This window comes from Orcinus orca, chromosome 11 (assembly GCF_937001465.1).
Source record: "Orcinus orca chromosome 11, mOrcOrc1.1, whole genome shotgun sequence".
Lineage (NCBI taxonomy): Eukaryota > Metazoa > Chordata > Mammalia > Artiodactyla > Delphinidae > Orcinus > Orcinus orca.
In genome coordinates this window covers 101,958,834-101,978,202 of record NC_064569.1, presented here as the reverse complement: position 1 = coordinate 101,978,202, position 19,369 = coordinate 101,958,834, and positions in this window count along the sequence as shown.

Genomic DNA, 19,369 nt, shown 5'->3' with positions numbered 1-19,369 from the left:
TTAAACTCCAGGGAAGCTCACATTGTTTCCCTCCTACACTGTGGCCCGGAGCCTCCAGTAGGCTGAGCTCAGCTGCTGAGAACAGGTCCTCGGCTCCTGGGGGGCTGGCGCCAGGCCATTCCTGGGCCGGCGGGTGATCCGGGGTGTCGCGGGTGGGTGCGCCCCCAGCCCTGCCCCCATCACACTGAGGCCCCCGGGGACGTCTGTGCCCAGGGTGGGAGCTCGGTGCTGGGGGCAGTGTTGGCGGGTCCTGGTGCACCTTTTCCTGCTGTGGATTCTGGGACAATCTTGGGGGCTACTGAGGCTCCATCTGTGACTTTCTTCTTGCAAGTGGCCTCTTGGCCCTTGTGGCCCTGTCTGTGATCACGGTCAGCAGGTGTCCTCTTTGCCCCCCGGAGCAGAGAGGAAACGAGCCTGCAGCGGCATGTGAGGGCGTTCCCTTCCTGCTCAGGCGGAAGGTGCAAGGGTGCAGCCCCCGCACTTTCTGTGGCCTGGAGAGCCTCGCCCGTCCCCAAAGCTCCAGGCCACACAGCCTCACGGATCCCGACGGGACACCTGCCCGAAGAGTCCTCTCGGTCACAGCCAGGGATCACCTTGCTGCTTCTGCCGCTCCGGTGAAAACGGCTGCTAAATGCGGACGCCCTGTCACTAATTATAGCACAGATTGCGAGGGGAATTTGGCCGCCTGCACGGTGGCAATCCAGATTAAACAATTAACCTTGATGTCACTATAATTATTAAGATACTTTAGCAAAATGAACTAATTTCCCCACAGGATGTTGAACCAAAATCAACTTCCACCCTCCTGAAGATGCCAAAATAGGAAATGTTAATGGAAAATTACGCTGGGATGTTTAATAAGCCTCCCGGGCGGTGGCTCCCCGTCAATCCTGCGCTGTGGGCGCATCGGACGTACAGGCCCCTTAAAGTGACACGGTCGGTGTGCCCTGGGCGAGCCCCGTGCTTAGGGAAGGGCTTGCACCTCTGTGGCGCCCGTGTCCCCTCCAGAGACACCCTCCCCGGGTCCAGGAGCTCCGGGAGAGGGGCCTTGCTGAGCAGCGCAGCTCCCACTGTGCTGTGTCTGGCTCTGCCGCCCCTGCCAGCTCCTGGGACCCCGTCCGGACCGTCTCTCGTCTGCCCCCACCCCGCCCTGCAGTCCTGGGATCCTCGATCCTCCGGGCTCTCCTGGGTCCCTGGAGTGCACAGGTCACACAGGAGCCCGCCTGCCCCAGCACTCTTTGCAAAGGTTTGTGATGACACGCATCTGGCTCTAGAAGGGGCTGTTCCTTTACAAAATATTTTGTGTCTCCTTCATGTCTGAAAAAGACGGACCGGAACGATCTGCTGGCTTTTCTCTTTTTCCAAAACCAAGAGCACATTTTCTAAAGCCACCTTTTGACACGATTTCCCCACTAGACCCTGGGGTCCCTCATGGCTGCTGTGACGGCCCCACCTGGGTGCCCTCCTCTGCCCCCCCGGAGCTCTGGGCTGCCTTCCCGCCTGGCAGCCAGCGGCTCCCTGCTCACCTGTTTCTGTACATCGATGACTCTCCTCTGCACTCGCAATGGGGCCCAGTTTCTCCCTCTGGCCCTTGGGACCCTTGTGGACAGATTCCTAGCATTTGGCCCCCTCCTCTCTTCCTTCTACCTCAACCCATACCAGGGGAGATGGGGTTCCCCAGGATGGATGGGGCTCCCCAGGGGAGGTGGGTTGTCCCAGGATGGATGGGGTTCCCCAGGGGAGATGGGGTGTCCCAGTGGAGATGGGTGTCTCAGAGGAGATGGGGTGTCCCAGGGGAGTTGTGTGTTCCTCATGGGTCTTCAGACGCCCAGAATCCCTCCTGTGAGGTTGGAAAGTTCCCCATGAGTAGCACGAGCACAGCATCTGCAAACGGACAGATTCTGGGAGGACTGGACCTGCCAAGGCACAGCCATCACCAGGGCAGGGCCTCGCGGGGTGTTTGTCCGAGTGCACTTGCTGGAACCGTGGCTCGGGGGTGGAAGCCGGTTCCCAGGGGCTGTGGACTCCCTCCCCACACCCTGCTCTGGCATCCAAATCCTCCAGGCCCAGGCTCACGGTTCCCTCCGCTGACTCCGTCCTGGCACTGGCCCTCTGGGGACAAGATCCTGGGGTAAACCGAGGCTGGTGGGTCCCCAGCACCACAGCTTCCACCGGCTGTGAGCGACTTTCTGTGCCTTTAGGTCCACCATTAATTCATCCTTGAAATCGCCATTAATTTAAAAACTGTGAAATAAAAAGACATATTTTCATTATTTTAATGGAAGAATAGAATGTGTTTCATTTCGACACCTGCTCAGCCCTGTGCTCTGTCCAGGCTGCCCTTGTGGGCAAGGTGGGTTTTGAACTTTCGCACCAGGGCAAACAAGATGCCCGGCATCTGCTACGCGAGGGGACCCTCCTCCACGAGAGCACCGTTTGCATTGCAAAGTCCTTCCTGCTTGGGTCTCAGCCATCGGCTCTGGGGCAGCGCTGGCTGGTGGGCTGCTCCGTGCGGGTCGTCGCCCAGGCCCCGTGGAGGTGGCGCTCGGAGCCCCTCCCTCTGCCAACAGCCACGGAAACAAAGCCGTTTAGATCTGTGAGGATGACACGTCTGTTTGAAAGGGTTAAGAGTTTCAAACAATGTGTTTTAAACCGTCATTATCTTTGCGGTTACGAGATGAACTGCAAAGATACTAGGGCTAATTATGCACTTGGTGGGCCCAGCCTTCCAGCCGGAGGGAGGGGACCAGGCGGCTTGGGAAATAACTGGGTCGCGCACGTCAGCTTAGACGGGACACGTCTGGGTGGGCGGCGGGTGAAGAGTGGGGGCATAGGGGCAGGTGAGGGGCGCGGGCTGGATGAAGAAGGACAGCGGGGAGGAGACGGCCTCTGCTTTGGCCCATCCCTACGGGAACCCTCACCTGGCCACGGGCTTGTCCCCTGGAGGCTGACGCTGCTGGCGAAGGGCTGGACCAAGGGGAGTGCAGCCCTCCTGGACCTAATGCCCTTGGTTCCCAGTTTTCAAAGGCATGATTCTCATGCTGCAGCTCCCCCTTACTGGGGTTCACAGAAGCAGGTAGGATGGGCCACAGTCACTGCCCCCAGCACAGGCCAAGGTGGGCAAACCTGCGTGCCCCGGCCTGCTCAGCTGAGCTCCGCTGGAGCCTCTGCAGGGACACAGCTCTTCCTGCAGCCTCCGGAGGAGAGGGTCGCTCCATCCTGCCCCCAGGCCCGGGCGCTGCCTCACTGGACCCCCAGCGTCAAGGGTGACACCATGCAGGGGCCTAGGGAGAGCAGCCCTGGAGCCCGCAGGAGGGGCTCCGCTGGACACTCAGCCTCCCAGCTCCCAGGGCCACCCTGTTCCTTGGTTCAGGGACCCCCAAGCCGTCCCTCACCCTCTGGTCCCATCACCACGTCCTCTCTGTCACTGACCCCCTGCCTTCCTCGTGAGGACCCCTGGGCTGACCTGCTAACCCAGGGGGTTCTCGCATCACATGTGTCTCCCCCGATCCCCTCTGCAAAGCCCCCTTGCCAGGTCAGGTGACACAACTGCCCGCCTGGGCTCAGGAGTGGGCCCCGCTGGGGGCTGCTGTCCGTTTGTCCAGGCGCTCATTGTGGATCCCCATTTATCCCCAAGCTGTCCCTGAGCGAGGCCATGGGCCCAGCATTGAGGGGCTTGCCCGGGGCCCCCAGCTGGCGAATGGCTGAGCATCCCCCCTCAAAAGAGGGGCTGCACGTGGCGCGTCTGGAGACGTGGACCCCCTCACCCGGCTGCCGTCGCAGGAGACAGTCCTGAGGGCCTGGCCCAATCGGGAGAAAGCTCGTGTGGGCAGAGCTGCCAACGTCCTCTAGCCACCCAGGGCCTCAGTCCCCCAGCCGCAGGGCCTGAATGATTGGAAGGAAGACCCCCCAGAAGGGCTTACATGAGACCCCAGCCAGGCCACCACCTGGTTTCAGGCTGGGGACACCTGAGCAGAGAGCCCGGCCATGCTAGACTCCAGACCCACAGAAACCGGGAAACTATAACCGGGGCTGTTATAACTGTGCGCTAACTTGTCACAGAAAGTAGAAGGCCAGTACGGGTCTCTTCCGCTGTCTCACCGAGAGACTGCAGGGGTCAGGACCCTGGGATAGAAGAGCATGTGCAGAGGCTCACAGACCAGGCAGGCGTGGCGGGGGTGTGGGTACGAGGTCACTCGGGGTCACACGGGGTCACACAGGGTCGGGGCTGCCCTGCGTCCCGTCCAGAGGCGGCGATGTGTGTGCATGTCCAGTTGGGGGCGTCCCTGGGGTCTGGGCAGGTCTTGAGGGCAGGGACTGTGCCATCGCTTCTGTACCCCTGAGCTTTGCACAAACACAGAGCGCCCTCACGCCGTGTGGAATCATCTCTCAAATACATGAAGATGAGCTACTGCCTGGTCACTGCCCACCGGGAGCCGCGCGGTCACAGACACACATCATCTCTGACAAGTCCGCGGACGCAGAGCGCAGACGCTGGTCACCTTACTGGGATGGGATGCAGGGGTCTGGGCCCAGGAGCAGCTGAGGTAGACGCCGCCCATCTGATTCCTTGGGACTGAGGGTCTGGGCTGTCCCTGGTCCTGCACCCACAAAAAAGCCAGTGCTGACCACTGCGTCCAGGATGCCCCCGGGTGGGACACACTGCAGCAGGCGCCTGGGCCTGGGGACATTCACGGGAAGGTGGACAGAGGGCCACAGCGGGACGGAGGGATGACGGACGGGGAGGCCTGGCCCCGAAGGACTGAGGTGCCGGCCATGGACGCAGCAGCTGTCAGCGGGGCTCTCTCTGCTTCTCCCGCTGAGGACCAACAGTGGGCCCTCAATCCAACCCCTTCTGTCTCGCGGTGGAAACATGACAGAACCAACCATGTGTCTCTTTAGGAGAAAATAGGGGTCAGGGTTCTGGCGTGTTGCTGGTACATTCAGAATCGCTAAGTGACCCAGACCCTGGGCTTGCGGTCATTCAGTTACCATGACGATTGTGACAATTAAAAAGAAGGTTGTGTGTGTGCGTGTGTGTGCGTGCGCACACGTGTGGCCCTTTACTGCTCACCGCATGTACCTCCATCCCTGCCCTGATTTGGGTTTCACAAGGAGCCTGGGATGCAGACAGAGATGACCCCAGTCTGTGGAGGAGGAACTGGGCTCTGAGGAGTCACCTGGCTCCCCCAGGTGTCCCCTCATGGGTGGGGTCTTGGGGGGAGGCTGCCAGCCCAGCTGTGGCCCCGCTGACCAGAGTCTGGGATTGGATCACAGCGGCTTGCGGGGACCCTGAGGCTTGCCGGGACCTCAGGGTCTGCGCCGAGTTGGGCTGTGGAAGGCTGCCCCCCTTGGAGGGACCTGCCCCGTGCAGGGCGAGGCAGGGCTGTTGCTCAGGACAAGCCCCCCAAGCCCCCCGCCCACGGGAAGCCTGGCTCATCCCCCAGGTGCTGGGTGTGGGGCTACAGGGGCGTCGGGGGGGCAGACCTGGATTTCCGCTTCAGGGAGGGATGGGCAGGGCGTGGATGGAGTAGGTCGGCGGCAGGGCTGAATCGGAAGGGCAACAGGCAGGACCCGACTGCGTCTAGATCCCCGAGGGGCCTGGGCTCCCGGTCCCGCCTGCTGGGGACGGTGTGGGGGCTGCTGTGTTTCCGTGAGGCCACAGGCCTCCCCCGAAGAGGAAGGAGGCTCGGAGAGTTTGAAGTCTCTTCGTCCGGCCGCATCGGGGACCCGCCCGTCATCCATGGCCTCGCCACCCAGCCACGCGGGGGAACGTTGCCGCGGGGCCTGCCGTGTCCCAGGAGGAGGCAGCTGTGGGGAAAGCGGACCCCCTGCAGCTTTGCAAGGAGCCAGGTGGCGTACCGGAAGGTGCGGGGGAGCTGCTGGCCGAGACCCCCTGAGGAGGGCAGGCCCTGGGGTGCAGGGGGGCCGGTCTTCAGAGCGCAGCCTGGAGTGTACGGAGCTGGGGGGCGGGGGGACCTGGGGCCAGCCTGGGCCTGTCACAGGGATGGCTGAGTTCCAGCAGAGCGAGGAAGGGCTGGGTGGACACGTGATGAGCATCGCGAAGGACACGCCAGGGAGGCCGGGTGACTACGCACCCTTCTTGGTGGCCAGGCGGTCCCTCCGTGAAGGGGATCAAGCAGCCACTGTGACCAGGTAGAGCAGAGGCCGTCAGGGCCCCCGGCCGCCCCTTCGCCCGCGGTGGGGCCGAGTCGTGCTCCCATCCCGTGAGGGGTTTGAGCTCCACCCCTGGGCCAGGCTGGGCTCTAGACTCTGGGGAGACGGCAGCGGCGGTGAGTCAGCTCGTGGTCGAGGTGAGCGTCACGTTGGAAACTACAGGGAGGAAAGGGGACGGGGTGTGAGGCAGGGCATCTCAGGTCAGTGACACGGAGCCCCCGGGAGCCCCCAAGGGAAGCAGGAGCAAGGGGCCCCGAGACGGGGCCGTCCTGGCTCGTTTGGGACCAGCAGGTGGCCATCTGGGCCGTGACGTCCGGAGGGCGGCGGGAACGCGGAGCTCTGTGGGTCACGGAAGGCCTTCGGACGATTGCACTGCGATGAGCTCTAGAAGGAATTTGAGTAGGATGGTGGCAACCTCTGACCTTTCATGGTCTCCATAGCTGTGCCTTTTCCAGAATGTCATACAGGTGGAACCACACAGTCTGCAGTCCTTTCAGACTGGCTTCTTCACTTAGTTGTATGCATTCAAGAGTCCGCTGTGTCTTTCCGTGGCCCGATAGCTCATGTCCTTAAGGTGCTGATTAATATTCCGTTGTCTGACGGACCCCAGCTTGTTTATCTGCTCACCTTCAAGGACACCCTGCTGCTTCCAAGTTTGGCAATTGTGGACGAAGCTGCTGTAAACATCTGTGTGTTTATGTGGACGTAAGTTCTGGACTCCTTTGGGTAAACTCCAGGGAGCATGTTGCTGGATTCTGCGGTGAGAGTAGGTTTTGTTTTGTAGAAGACACCACACTGTCTTCCCAAGTGGCTGCACAATTTTGCTTTCCCACCAGCAGCGACGAGGGTTCCTGTCGCCCCGCATCTTCAGCAGCATTTGGTGATGACAGCGCCTGGATTTTGGCCGTCCTCATAGGTGTGTAGTGGTATCTCCTTGTTGTTTTAATTTGCATTCTCATGGCGGCATAGGATGTGGAGCATCTTTTAATATGATTGTTTGCCATCTGCGTATCTTCTTTGGTGAGAAGTCTGTTCTATTTCCCTGTCCATTTTTTAGTTGGGTTGCTTGTTTTTTATTGTAAAACTTTAATATTTGGATAACAGTCCTTTATCAGATGTGTCTTTCGCCAGTGTTTTCTCCTGTCTGTGGCTGGTCTTTTCATTCTCTTGACATTGTCGCAGAGCAGTTTTTAATTTTAATGAAGGCCAGCTTATCAATCATTTCTTTCACGGAGTACTGTGCCTTTGGTGTTGTGTCGTAATATTTCTATTCCCCAGCGTAGAAACAGCCGACGCTGTGGGCTCAGCTCCCTGACGGTCCTGGTCTGACAGCTTCAAGACCCTCACGCGAGCAGTTCTGAGAAGTAGATGCCATGATTTATCACCTGCACTTTACTGACAAGGAAACAAAGTCATCACCTGCCGAGATCTCCTGGACCCTGAGTGTGTCATGTGGACCCCAAGTCTGAGCTTTGCCGGCCCCTCCCCACCGCTGGTCTGATGCGGGGACTCCGTGTGGCTCTGCTCCTGCTGTCTGTGCTGCTGTTGGGTGTGGGTGTGTGTGGGTCCCAGCCCCGCTCCCCGTTTCTCCACAGCTCCATTACCTGGTTTGAGAACGCACAGGTGCGAGATTGCATTTTTGTTTCTGCACAACCTGTTTCACTGTCCATTTAGCCCCCAGACAGGGTTCAGGGTCTCACAGCCGGGTTGGGTGTGTCTGCCTGACGCACACGGTGACTTGAGTGGGGTCGCTGTCTGCAGGTGACAGTGCGACATGGGGGTGGGTGCCCCTTGCAGGACCAAGTTAGCTTTGAGGGAGGGGATGGTATGCAGGCAGCCCCCGCGGGCGCTACTCACACCGCCGTCTGCCATCGAGCGAGTCCTGCCACGTGGACCCAGGCCCTCTGAGAATGGCTTTCCTCCCTGGTCTGGCTGGGGGTCCTCCTTGGAGGCTGGCCGGGTGCAAGGGATGCGGGGGAACCAGGGCCGGCCCCGCCCCGCCGCTTCCGTCTGCCGACACACGAGCTCTCCCGTCTGTCCGTCTGCCCTGCCGCCGCCGCCCTTTTGCTCCCGCGTTTCTCTGCAGAGGGAGCTGCCAGCAGCCTCCCGTGTCCACTTCACTGGCTCCTCGTGCCTCATTTTTTACCTCAGGAGTCTTTTTTTAAAAAAATTGAGACTTTACATAATTTCTTAGTGCTTAAATCAGATGGAAATGTGGTCCATAAACTTTAAGAAGGAAACGTGTTTATTAACTCACATGGGCCACTTCCACCTGGAGGCTCGTTCACACGCCCCTGGGGCCTGGTGGCCACACGAGAAGGAAGCCCCATCCGGTGAATTTAATGACTGCTTCCTGCCCGTGGGGTCCCCGACCTCTCCCTCCACCCCCAGACTCTGCTCCAGAGGCAGAGGGGCAGTCGGGCCCTCTGCCCAAGGTTTAGCTCTGTCCGCCCTGCCCGGGGCTCCTGGACTCGCAGGCCCTGCCCTGCAGCTCCAGGTCCAGGGCCTCTGGCCGCACCTGGTACACAGTGGGTGCCTAATGGGTGCCTGTGGGACTAGACTCAGGGGAACGTGATGGGGGATGAGACCCTGCCTGCCTGGCCTGCCGCTCCCCACACCGATGGGTATTTCAAGCTCAGAAACTCCTCTGGTCCCAGGGACCCCAGCACCCCAGAGACGTGGCGGGCCGACGCTGGAGGGGCGTCGGGCAGCTGGCTTGTGGCTCACGGCCTTGAGTCTCGGGCAGGAGCCTGAGTCAGACGTGCCCCTGGGCCCTGGGCGGAGGGCTTGGCCTGGGCCTGCCTGGGGGGGTCCCTGGCAGTGAGGCTGCAGGTGCATGGGTAGCAGTACTACTGACCACAGGGACTGAAGAAAAACAGGGCCCAGGTCGGAGGGGGTTAATTGGAAGCTTATACGGAAGCGGGGCCCACAGACACTGCCCACCCTGGCAGGGTCCACGCCTCGGTCGGCTTCTCTCCTGCTCGTCTCTTGTGGTCTTTACATTTTCATGCAGTTGTCATGTTTCACAAACCAAATTATAAAACCCTGGGCCAGGACAGCCTGTGTGTCTCCCGCCTCTCTCTCGCAGGACCTGGCATGCAGGTTGCTCTCAGGGGGCTCCGTGAATCTGCAGGTGGAGTTGAAGAGGTGACAGCTGGAGATGTGCTGGCACGGTTCTGAGGCCCCAAGGGACCCTACAAGGTGGTGCTTTGTAGCCGGGGTGAGGGCCCACAGGGGTTGGTTAGTCGTGTGTGCAGGACCCGACTCTTCCCCAAACTGCCTGGGTCCTGAGTCCCCAGAACACAGGCCCCCGTGCTCTGGCTTTGACACGATGAATCGGAGAGCTGAGCTCTAAAAGGCCTCCAGCTTGGACACTCTGGCTTGAGGAGCTCCTGGCTGGGGTGGACGGAGGCATGGGGTGGAGAGTGTTTAGATGGTCCTTGGTGCTTGGCAACACCTCAGCTGTTGGGTGAATAAATAGTGGGTGGCCAAGGGAACGACGAGTACTTTACCTAAAGGGGAAACTGACAGAAAGAACACTTGGTTTCTTTCATAATTTTAGCTTCCGAGGACCGCCCCTCCCAGACATGACATGACAGAGCTTCCATAGCTGGGCCTACCGAGTGCCAGGTTCCGCATTAATAGTGCATTACCCCGTGAATCCTCATTCTCACCGTCATCACGATGCCCTGTGTGCAGGTCAAGTGGCGTCATGTGAGAAAGCGCCCAGCAGGATCTCCCGTGAGGTGAGCCGTGGCTGCTGTGGTTGCCACACGATGGTGATGGCGAGGGTGGCGATGAGGGCATTGTTGGTGGTGATAGTGATGTAATGATGGTGGAGGTGATGGTGGAGATCATGGTGACGGGCAGTGATTGCGGTGATGGTAATGGTCGTTGTGACAGCAAAGATGACTCTCTGTTGGAGATGATGGTGATGGTGATGATGATGGTGGTGATGGTGATGATGATGATGGTGATGATGGTGATGATGATGGTGGTGGTGATGATGGTGATGACTCTGCTGTTGGAGATGATGGTGGTGATGATGATGGTGGTGATGATGGTGATGATGATGATGACGGTGATGATGGTGATGATGGTGATGATGATGATGGTGATGGTGGTGATGATGGTGATGATGATGATGGTGATGATGATGATGATGGTGATGATGGTGATGATGATGGTGATGATGATGATGGTGATGATGGTGTTGATGGTGGTGGTGATGATGGTGATGATGATGGTGATGATGATGATGGTGATGATGGTGTTGATGGTGGTGGTGATGGTGGTGATGATGGTGATGATGATGATGGTGATGGTGATGATGATGGTGGTGATGGTGGTGATGATGGTGATGGTGATGATGGTGATGATGATGGTGGTGGTGATGATGGTGATGATGGTGATGATGATGGTGGCGATGATGGTGATGATGGTGATGATGGTGATGGTGGTGGTGATCGTGATGATGATGGTGGTGGTGGTGATGATGATGGTGATGGTGGTGCTGATGATGTAATGATGACAGCTATGCTGGGAGCATGTATTTTGGGCAGCAGAAAACAGACAGCTCTCCTTGAGGAACCTGGGACCTACAGGAGCCACAGAAGAGAGACACAAATACTCCTCAAAACTACCAGCAATAATGGGCCCCTAATTCCACACTGAGGAGACCCAGTACATGTCAAAATCCATGTGTAATTGGATTAAAGTCATTTGCAGCTTGTACGGTTTGTCGAGAAGCTCTTCTTTCCCCTTGTGGGTCCAGGCACACATTTCAACGGCTCACCTCCTCATTACAGACCTGCCATCCCCAAGACGGCTGGCTTCCTCATCACAGCAGCACTGCCCGCAGCACAGCTGGATGCCAAAAGCAGGGAGTGATCAACGCTGGGTCGGAGCACCCCGGCCTGACCTGCCAGCGACCGGCCCTTGGTGCCTGTACCCTGATGTCTGCGACGTATCTTCAGCAGCTGAAAGCATGAACGTTTGCATGGGAACTGGCTTTATGAGACACATAAACATTTATTTAAAGAGAAATGAAAATAGCAGCATAGAAACTGACTGCTTCCTGACTTTAAAACGCCTTCCCTTCAGGTCTCTGGGAGCATAATTATGCTTGTACAGACTTTGTGGCTACTGTCAAGTACGTCTATGAGAAACACGATTTTTTAAGACTTTATTATGCAGCGATAAAATTTCTGCTCCAGAATAAAATAGCATGGATCAAGGTGCCAGCCCAGGAGCTAATAATGTTATAACCTCTCAATTCATGTCTCTGGGTTTAAGCTGTAAATGGAGAATTAACATCAAGGTAGGCATTTTCAGTAACTGCAAATTTTTCTGTCTCCAAACTTGGTGTTACCTAAATTACGAGATTTCAACGGACGTCAAGTGTTACTTTCACCCCGATGTGCACATTTCTCCTGCAGATCCCATGCCCCACTCGCCTCTCCCAGTTCCACCTCGATGTCTTCGGGTGCCGTTCTCATTCTTGCTGGCCCTGGACTGTCTTACAAGAAAAAAATAGAAAATTTAAATAGTCCTATATGTCAATGAAAGAAACAAGCTGTAAAAATCGAAGAAGCAAAAAAATCTACCCACGAAGAAAACCCAGCCCCATATGGCTTTGCTGGAGAATCCTATCAAATAGGCAAGGAACAAATAATGTCATAAAGTGAAGAAAGGGAACGATTCCCAGCTCATTCCATGAGGGCAAATAACACCGATACAGAACATGAGACGTGTGTAACAGGAACAGGGGCTCAGAGACCAGCATCTCTTATGAACACAGATGCAGAAATGCTTTATAAAATGGTGGCCGCTCAGACCCAACTCCACAAGACACGAAACCTTCCACTGAGACCAGGAGGAGTTTATCTCCGGAAGGTGAGCCTGCTTCACATTCAAAATCAGTGTCACTCACCACTTTAACAAAATAAAGGAGAAAAAAATATGATGACCTCAATAGGTGTAGATAAAGGACTTGACACAATTTGACACCATTCATGATAAAAACTCTCAGAGCTGGAACAATAGAGCATTTTCTAAATCCAACAAAGGCATCTGTGCAAAGCCCGCAGCCAACATCTTCGTTCATGTGAAAGACTGGACACGTTCCCTCTAAGACTGGGGTTAAAGCCAGGATTTCTGTGTCTACCACTTCTGTTCAAATTCCACTGGAGGGTCTGGCCAGCGCACAAGGCAATAAAAAGACTTAAAATATATCAAGTTGGTTGGTTGGATGGAGGGAGAGAGAGGTAGGCCAGTGCAGCCATGCGGGGCTGTGTGGGGTCTTGGGACAGATGGTGGGGGTCCTCATCAGTTTTCCCGGGTGATGGTGGCAGTTGGGTGCTTGGTCTTCTCACAGGTCGGCCAGTCAGCTTCACCTGACAGGGACACGCAGCAAAGCAAATGGAGGCGTCTATGGTTAGCTCAGGGTGTGACCTGAAGGATGCTCACCCAGCGTCCTCCATGGGCTGCCCCTTCTGGGGTGCTTTGCCTGGTGGCCAGGATGACCTCATCTTCCTAATGACTTCTGCAGCATCCTTGTTTCCAAATATGGCCTCATTCTGTGGTCCTGGGTTAGGACTTCAACACAGGAATCTTTGGGGACACAATTCAACCTGTAACAGGGCTGGCGGTGCTGTCCCTCCACATCAAGGGGTGGACATGGGGTCACCGTCCCCACTCGTCAGGCCCCCCAGGCACTGGCTCACTGCAGAGCCAGAACAGGGCCCTGGCCCTACACCCGTCCACCCAGATGTGCCCGTTTGTGTGTTGGGGAGAGCTGTGCGGGGCGTGGAGAAGCAGGGCCAGGTCCCTGCAGGAGCCGTGCGCTTTGGGTGGAGAGGAGAGGGGGACTCAGCGTGGGAAGCAGGTGGCCACGCCCCACCAGGCTAGCACTGGCCTTTTGCTTCCACTCTGGCCCGAGATCATAGCTGCTTTATTGAGATGTCATTCACATACTGTACTATTCATCCCTTAAAATGTGCAAGTCAGTGGTTTCAGCGTATCCACAGATGTGCACAAACATCACTGCAGTCAATTTAGGGCACTTGCATTCCCCCAAAGAAACCCCAAACCCTTTAGCTGTCACCCCCTTCCCCTTCCCCCAATCCCCACTGTTTCCCTGCTTCCCACTTCTACAGATGTTCCTGTTCTGGACGTTTCCTATAAATGGGTCACGTACTACGTGGCCTCTTGCGTCTGGTTTCTTTCACCGAGCATGGTGTTTTCGAGGTTCGTCCACGTCGTGCTGTGAATCCGACCTTCAGTCCCTCCGAAGGCTAAGTGCTGTGCTGTGTGTGGATGGACCACGTCTTTTCTGACGGGTGCTCGGGGGCTTCCTCCTTTCGGCTGCTGTGAACATCCACCTGCCAGGGTCTGGGTGGACGTGTTTTCAGGTCTTTGTTGATCTGATCCATTCTGATGCCGGTAGGGCCAGGTACAGCACATCCCCCAAGTTTGTGAACCCCAGAATCTGAAAATAAAGCTCATTGGTCGCATTATGTGAATTTGCTCTCTTGTTAACATGAAGGTCACCTTCTGTGGTGGCTGAGGTCTCACCTTCAGATTCAGAGCTGTGGCTGCCTTGGTGCTGGGTCTCCAGCATGCAGTGATTCGGACCAAAGCAGCACCGGCCTCCATGCTGCAAATCATGTCACCCCGTTGTCTGACTGTGGCTGGGGAGACAACTAGCTCAGCTTCAATCACAGGTGATCCTGGACTGCAGGCTGGCGCCCGGGCGCTGCCTTGGAGCTGCAGACGGGCGGGACTTTCAGAGTAAATTAAGTTCTACAACTCTTGAAGCTAAATGGGGATCGTTGCAGGAAAACCAGAACTTTTCTCTCTCGGATACGTGTGGCACTTGTGTGTCAGATTACGATGCCTGTCAGATTCTAGCCGTCCTGACAGACCTTATCTTGGGCCTGGACAGTGGGCAGCCTGAGCGTAGGCGTGACCTTGACCGTGAGGGATTACAGAACCTTCCCTTGGAGGCTCTGCCCTCCTGCTGGGTTTCCTTCCCACCCTCCCCCCCGTGGACCTGGCTTTCTCCAGCAAGCCAGCCCCTCCCTTGCTGCTGTGATGGGCCTGCAGGTCCAGGGGCTCTGTTTCCCATCTCTAGGGAGTGGGGGAGATGTGAGGGAGGAGGGGATGAGGGGCCTTTCCCACTTCCTAGGACGAAATTGTGACAGGAGATGACCCTCCTGAATCTCTGGATGCTGATATGATGTCTGGAACGGCTGCAGCCATCTTCCCACCAGGCTGAGGGTGAAACTCACCTGGAGGATGAAGGGCAGCGAGAAGGAAGGGGCCAGAGCCTGTGGGTGTTCTTGACCTACTGAGTCAGACGCGGACCAGAGCCCACTGACCTCTGACCTTCCTGTCCTGTGAGGGCTGAATTTCTTGGGAGAATAAATATGCTCACAAATCCTTTGCAGCTTCTCCCATCAGGAATTTAGCAGCCTTGGGACTTCCCTGGCGGCACAGTGCTTGGGGATCCGCCTGCCAGTGCAGTGGACGCAGGTTCGATCCCTGGTCCGGGAAGATCCCACATGCTGTGGAGTGACCGGGCCCATGCGCCACAGCTACTGGGCTTGCATTCTGGAGCTGGCGAGCCACAACTACTGAGCCCACGTGCCACAACTACGGAAGCCTGTGCACCACAATGAAGAGTGGCCTCCACTCGCCACAACTGGAGAGGGCCTGCGCGCAGCAACTAAGACCCAAAACAGCCAAAATAAATTAAAAAGAAAGAAATGACTTCTTCTTAAAAAAAAAAAAAGGAATTTAGCAACCTAAATATCCATCAGCAGATGAGTGAATAAGAAGATGTGGGGGATATATATATATATATATATATATATATATATATATATATATATATATATATATATATAATATATATTACACACACACACACACACACACACACAATGGAAGATTAGCCATCAAAAGAACAAAATCTCACCATTTGTGACAACATGGATGGACCTAGAGGGCGTTATGTTCAGTGAAATGAGTCAGACAGAAAAAGACAAATACTGTATAATTTCACTTAAATTCGAATCTAAAAAAATCAAACAGATGAACAAACATAACAAAACAAAAAGAGTTATAGACAGAGAGAATAAACAGGTGCTTGCCAGAGGCAAGGGACTGGGGGACGAGAGAAATAGGTGAGGGAGACCAAGAAGAGCAAACACCCAGTTGTGAAATAAATGAGTCAGAGCGATGAAATGCACAGCGTGGCGAATACAGTCAAAAACATTGTATTAACTTCGCAAGGTGACAGATGAGAACTAGACTCATGGTGATCACTTTGAAATGTACAGAAATATCAAATCACTGTGTTGTGTAACAGGAACTAACAGTGTCGTAAGTCAATTACAAACAAACAAACAAGCTCATAGAAAAAGAGATCAGATCTGTGGTCACCGGAGGTGGGGTTTGGCGGGGGGAATTGGATGAAGGGGGTCAGAAGGTACAAACCTCCAGCTATAAGATGAATAAGTACTAGGGATGTAATGTACAGCATGACACATGTAATGAACACGGCTGTATGTTATATGTGGAAGGTGTCAAGAGAGTGATCCTGGGAGTTCCCGTCACAAGGAGATATTTTTTTCTTTCTATAGTTTTGTATCCATATGAGAAGGTGGGTGGTCACTACACTTACCGTGGTCATTATTTCATGATGCATGTAAGTCAGATCGTTATGCTGTGCACCTTAAATGTCTACAGTGCTGTCATCGATTACATGTCCGTGAAACTGGAAGGAAAAAATAAAGTCAGGTAGTGAAGAAAAAAAAAGAACTGGGGGGCTTCCCTGGTGGTTGAGAGTCCGCCTGCCGATGCAGGGGACACAGGTTCATGCCCCGGTCCGGGAAGATCCCACATGCTGCAGAGCGGCTGGGCTCCTGAGCCACGGCCACTGAGCCTGTGCGTCCGGAGCCTGTGCTCTGCAACGGGAGAGGCCACAACAGTGAGAGGCCCATGTATGGCAAAAAGAAAAAAAAAAAAAGAAAGAACTGGGGTCTTTTCCTCACCCTTCAATCCGATCTAGCTTATGACCTGCTTTGACCCCTAGGAAGTGGTGGAGTAATGTTGAACATTCCTCGGGGTCTTGGCCTTCAGAGGCATTATGGCTCCTGTCCTGCCCTCTCAGAGAAGCTGTCAGCAGAGATGCCTGCTCCTGAGGATTAAAGACCCACGGAGAAAGGTCCAGCGGGCCGAGCTGGCTGCAGGTCCCAGCCGCATATGCGAATCCAGGAAAGACTGAAGAAGATCCAACCAGAAAACCCATAGCTCCATGAGAAATAATAAACTGCAGTTATTTTGAGCCACTAGGTTGTGGGATGGTTTGTTACATGGCAGTTGCTAACTGATGCATTTCCCTTATTGTTTAGGCCAGAATGAGTCAGAGCTGTTTGTTTGCATGGCTGTAAGCATCCCTCCCACCCAGGCTGTTCTGAGGCAGGATTCCCCCTACAGAGCCCGTTTCGGCCAGTGTCTGCTGCTGATGGCGAGCGAGGCCTCTTCCAAGCAGAACTTGTCATTGCTAAGCTGCATGGTTTTCTCTTTAATCCGGTCCTCCCCAGGGGAGCTCGGCATCCCTTTGGCAAAGCAGCCGTAGTGAGTGGTCCCTCTGCCACCCTCTCAAAGCCCTGTTACAGAAGGCCTGCCCTCGTGACCCCAAATTTCAGAGTGTGAGGCCTGAGCATATCATTCTTATATCCAGTTAGATCCTTGAAAATTATTTTTAACAAAAATATTATATACTCTTCTTAAGGAAAGTGGAAATTCTGGAGAAAAACGTCGAAGTGCAGATATACATAGAAAAGCCCTGTATTTATACGATCACTGCTAAACCAACAGTGCCGGGTGCCTCTCTCTCAGATGCCACGTGGTTGGGGTGATGCCCCCGCCTGTCTTCTGCGAGGTCACCGCTCAACATGGTCTCCGTTTTCAGGCATAGAAACAGAGACGCAGGTTCACACGTGTCACGTGTCTGTCACAGGCTGCGGGCCACGTTTGCTGAACCTAGCCTTTTATAAGAAGCACTGTCCATAATCATTAAAAACGTGGAGAATAACTGTTTTTAGAGACTCCATCACATCCCACTTCTCACTTCATGGTCAGAGGTCTGAGCTCTTTCCTGCGATTCTCTGTCATAAACAGAGCTGGGTTCACTCACTCACTCAATCACGGACCGGCTGGTGACTCAGTGACGCACTGAGCTGGAAGCCTGGTGAGGGAGGCCGATGCCAGTCTGGGTGTGCGGTTGGGTGTGACCATCAGGGACTGTGGACCTGAGGGCTGTGTGGACGGGCGGGGGCTGCAGAGAGACTGGCCTGCGGCAGGGCCCTGTGGTCTTGATCTCGGTGCAGCCAGGAAAGCAGCAGCACGCGGAATTTCAGCCGCAGGTGGGAGAGCCGGGATGCTGGCCTCCACCTGGGGGGGAGGGCAACTCCTGGAGGGGCGGTGGATACGGGCACGTCACCATCTACGAGCTCTCCCGACTCCCCTACATCTGCTCAAAAAGGAAACACTGGACAGTCCTAGAGTCAGCGGGTCTGCGGGCCGGCCGGGCATCTCTGGACGTGCGAGACTGGTGTATCCCAGGCCCCATGGGCTTCTTTCCAAGAACCTCCAGATGCACCCACCCTCAGGTCTGAGCTTTCCCTGTGGGAGAGAGAGAAACGGAGACTCCACTGCTGGGCTGGCTTATGTCACTTCCAGTCCCATCTGTCACCCAGCAGACTCGCAGTCACTCTCCCTCGGCCGCTCCCTGCAGCCGTGAGCCTGGTTTGGCTCGGCTGTGAGCTCGTGGGCAGCCTGGGGAGGGCGAGCTTTCTGCAGGACACAGCTGGTGGCCTACGTGATCACACACCACGTCCACACTCGGCGAGCGAGAACTCCTGGGGCAGATCAGAGGCCTGTCAGGATCCCTGTTCCATCAGATGAAGCGCGGTTGCCCATAAACAGAACTGCAGGAGGAGACCCTGGGGGCCCGGGAGTGACTTTGTTTGTCCTGCGTGGCTGTGCTCCCCTTGGCCCATCTCACCTGCAGCTGGGGGGACCGCAGGCCCACCATGACATCCCAAGAGAAAGACTCCGCCTGTCTGAGCTCACAGATACCGAGGGCGGGGCCAGGCCACCACAGCCCACAGGTGGGGGGCTCTTCCTCCCAGAGGAAGAGGAAGAGAACCTTCCCTTTACTGCATAAACCACCCCGATGTGCATGTCACTGCATTGCGAAAACCAAAGGCCTTCCTTTAGTGCCTGACTTAGGCAGACCAGCGTCTCGGGAGGTCTTATTTTAGCAATGTGGTATTTTACCAGCATCGAGGCATAAAACTGACAAGAAAATTAACAACGGAAAGTTTGCTCCAGATGCATCCACCTCTGACTGCCAACGAGAGGACGAAGGCCAGAGAGACTGTGCTGTGCAAGCGGGAGCCTGTCTGCAAGGAGCACACGCACACCGTGCATCTGCGGCATCAAGGTCGTCCGCTTCACCCCCCGGGAGCTCCGTCTGTGTTTGTTCCCATCGGGTGGGGAATGGGGTCCGTTTCGAACTAGGGTCGACATTTACAAAACACGGCTGGAAATTGCTGGCCAGGCTACTCTTTAGAGGTCGACACTCTTCTGAGTGTCACACGTTCCAGGCCGGTTTCCATCCCTTTTCTAAGCTCTAGGTCTGGCAGATTGGATCCTCTGTGTGCAAGGGTCCCGGGACTGTAGGACGGGGGTCGCTGGTGAGAAGGGTCGGGATTCCTTTGTAGGGATTAGGGGATGACAGGTGTGGGAAGCTGTCCAGGACTGGATTGTGTCCCCAGACTCATATGTTGAAGCCCCGCCCCCAGTGGGACTCACCTGGAGATGGGCCTGTAGGGAGGTGATTAGGGTTAAATCAGGTCGGGGTGTGGGACCCTGACCCCATAGGACTGGAGTCCTTACAGGAGAGACACCAGGATGTGAGCTCAGAGGGTGACACACGGGGACACAGGGAGGAGACGGCCGTGTAGACACCAAGGAGCGAGGCCTGGGAGACCAGCCCTGCCGACACCTGGATCTCAGATTCCAGCCTCCGGACGGTGACCCTAACCCTAACCCGGTGGTCAGGTCTGTGACCTGTGACCTGGCTGTGGCCTTTGGTGACCTCCACACCTGGCTTCTG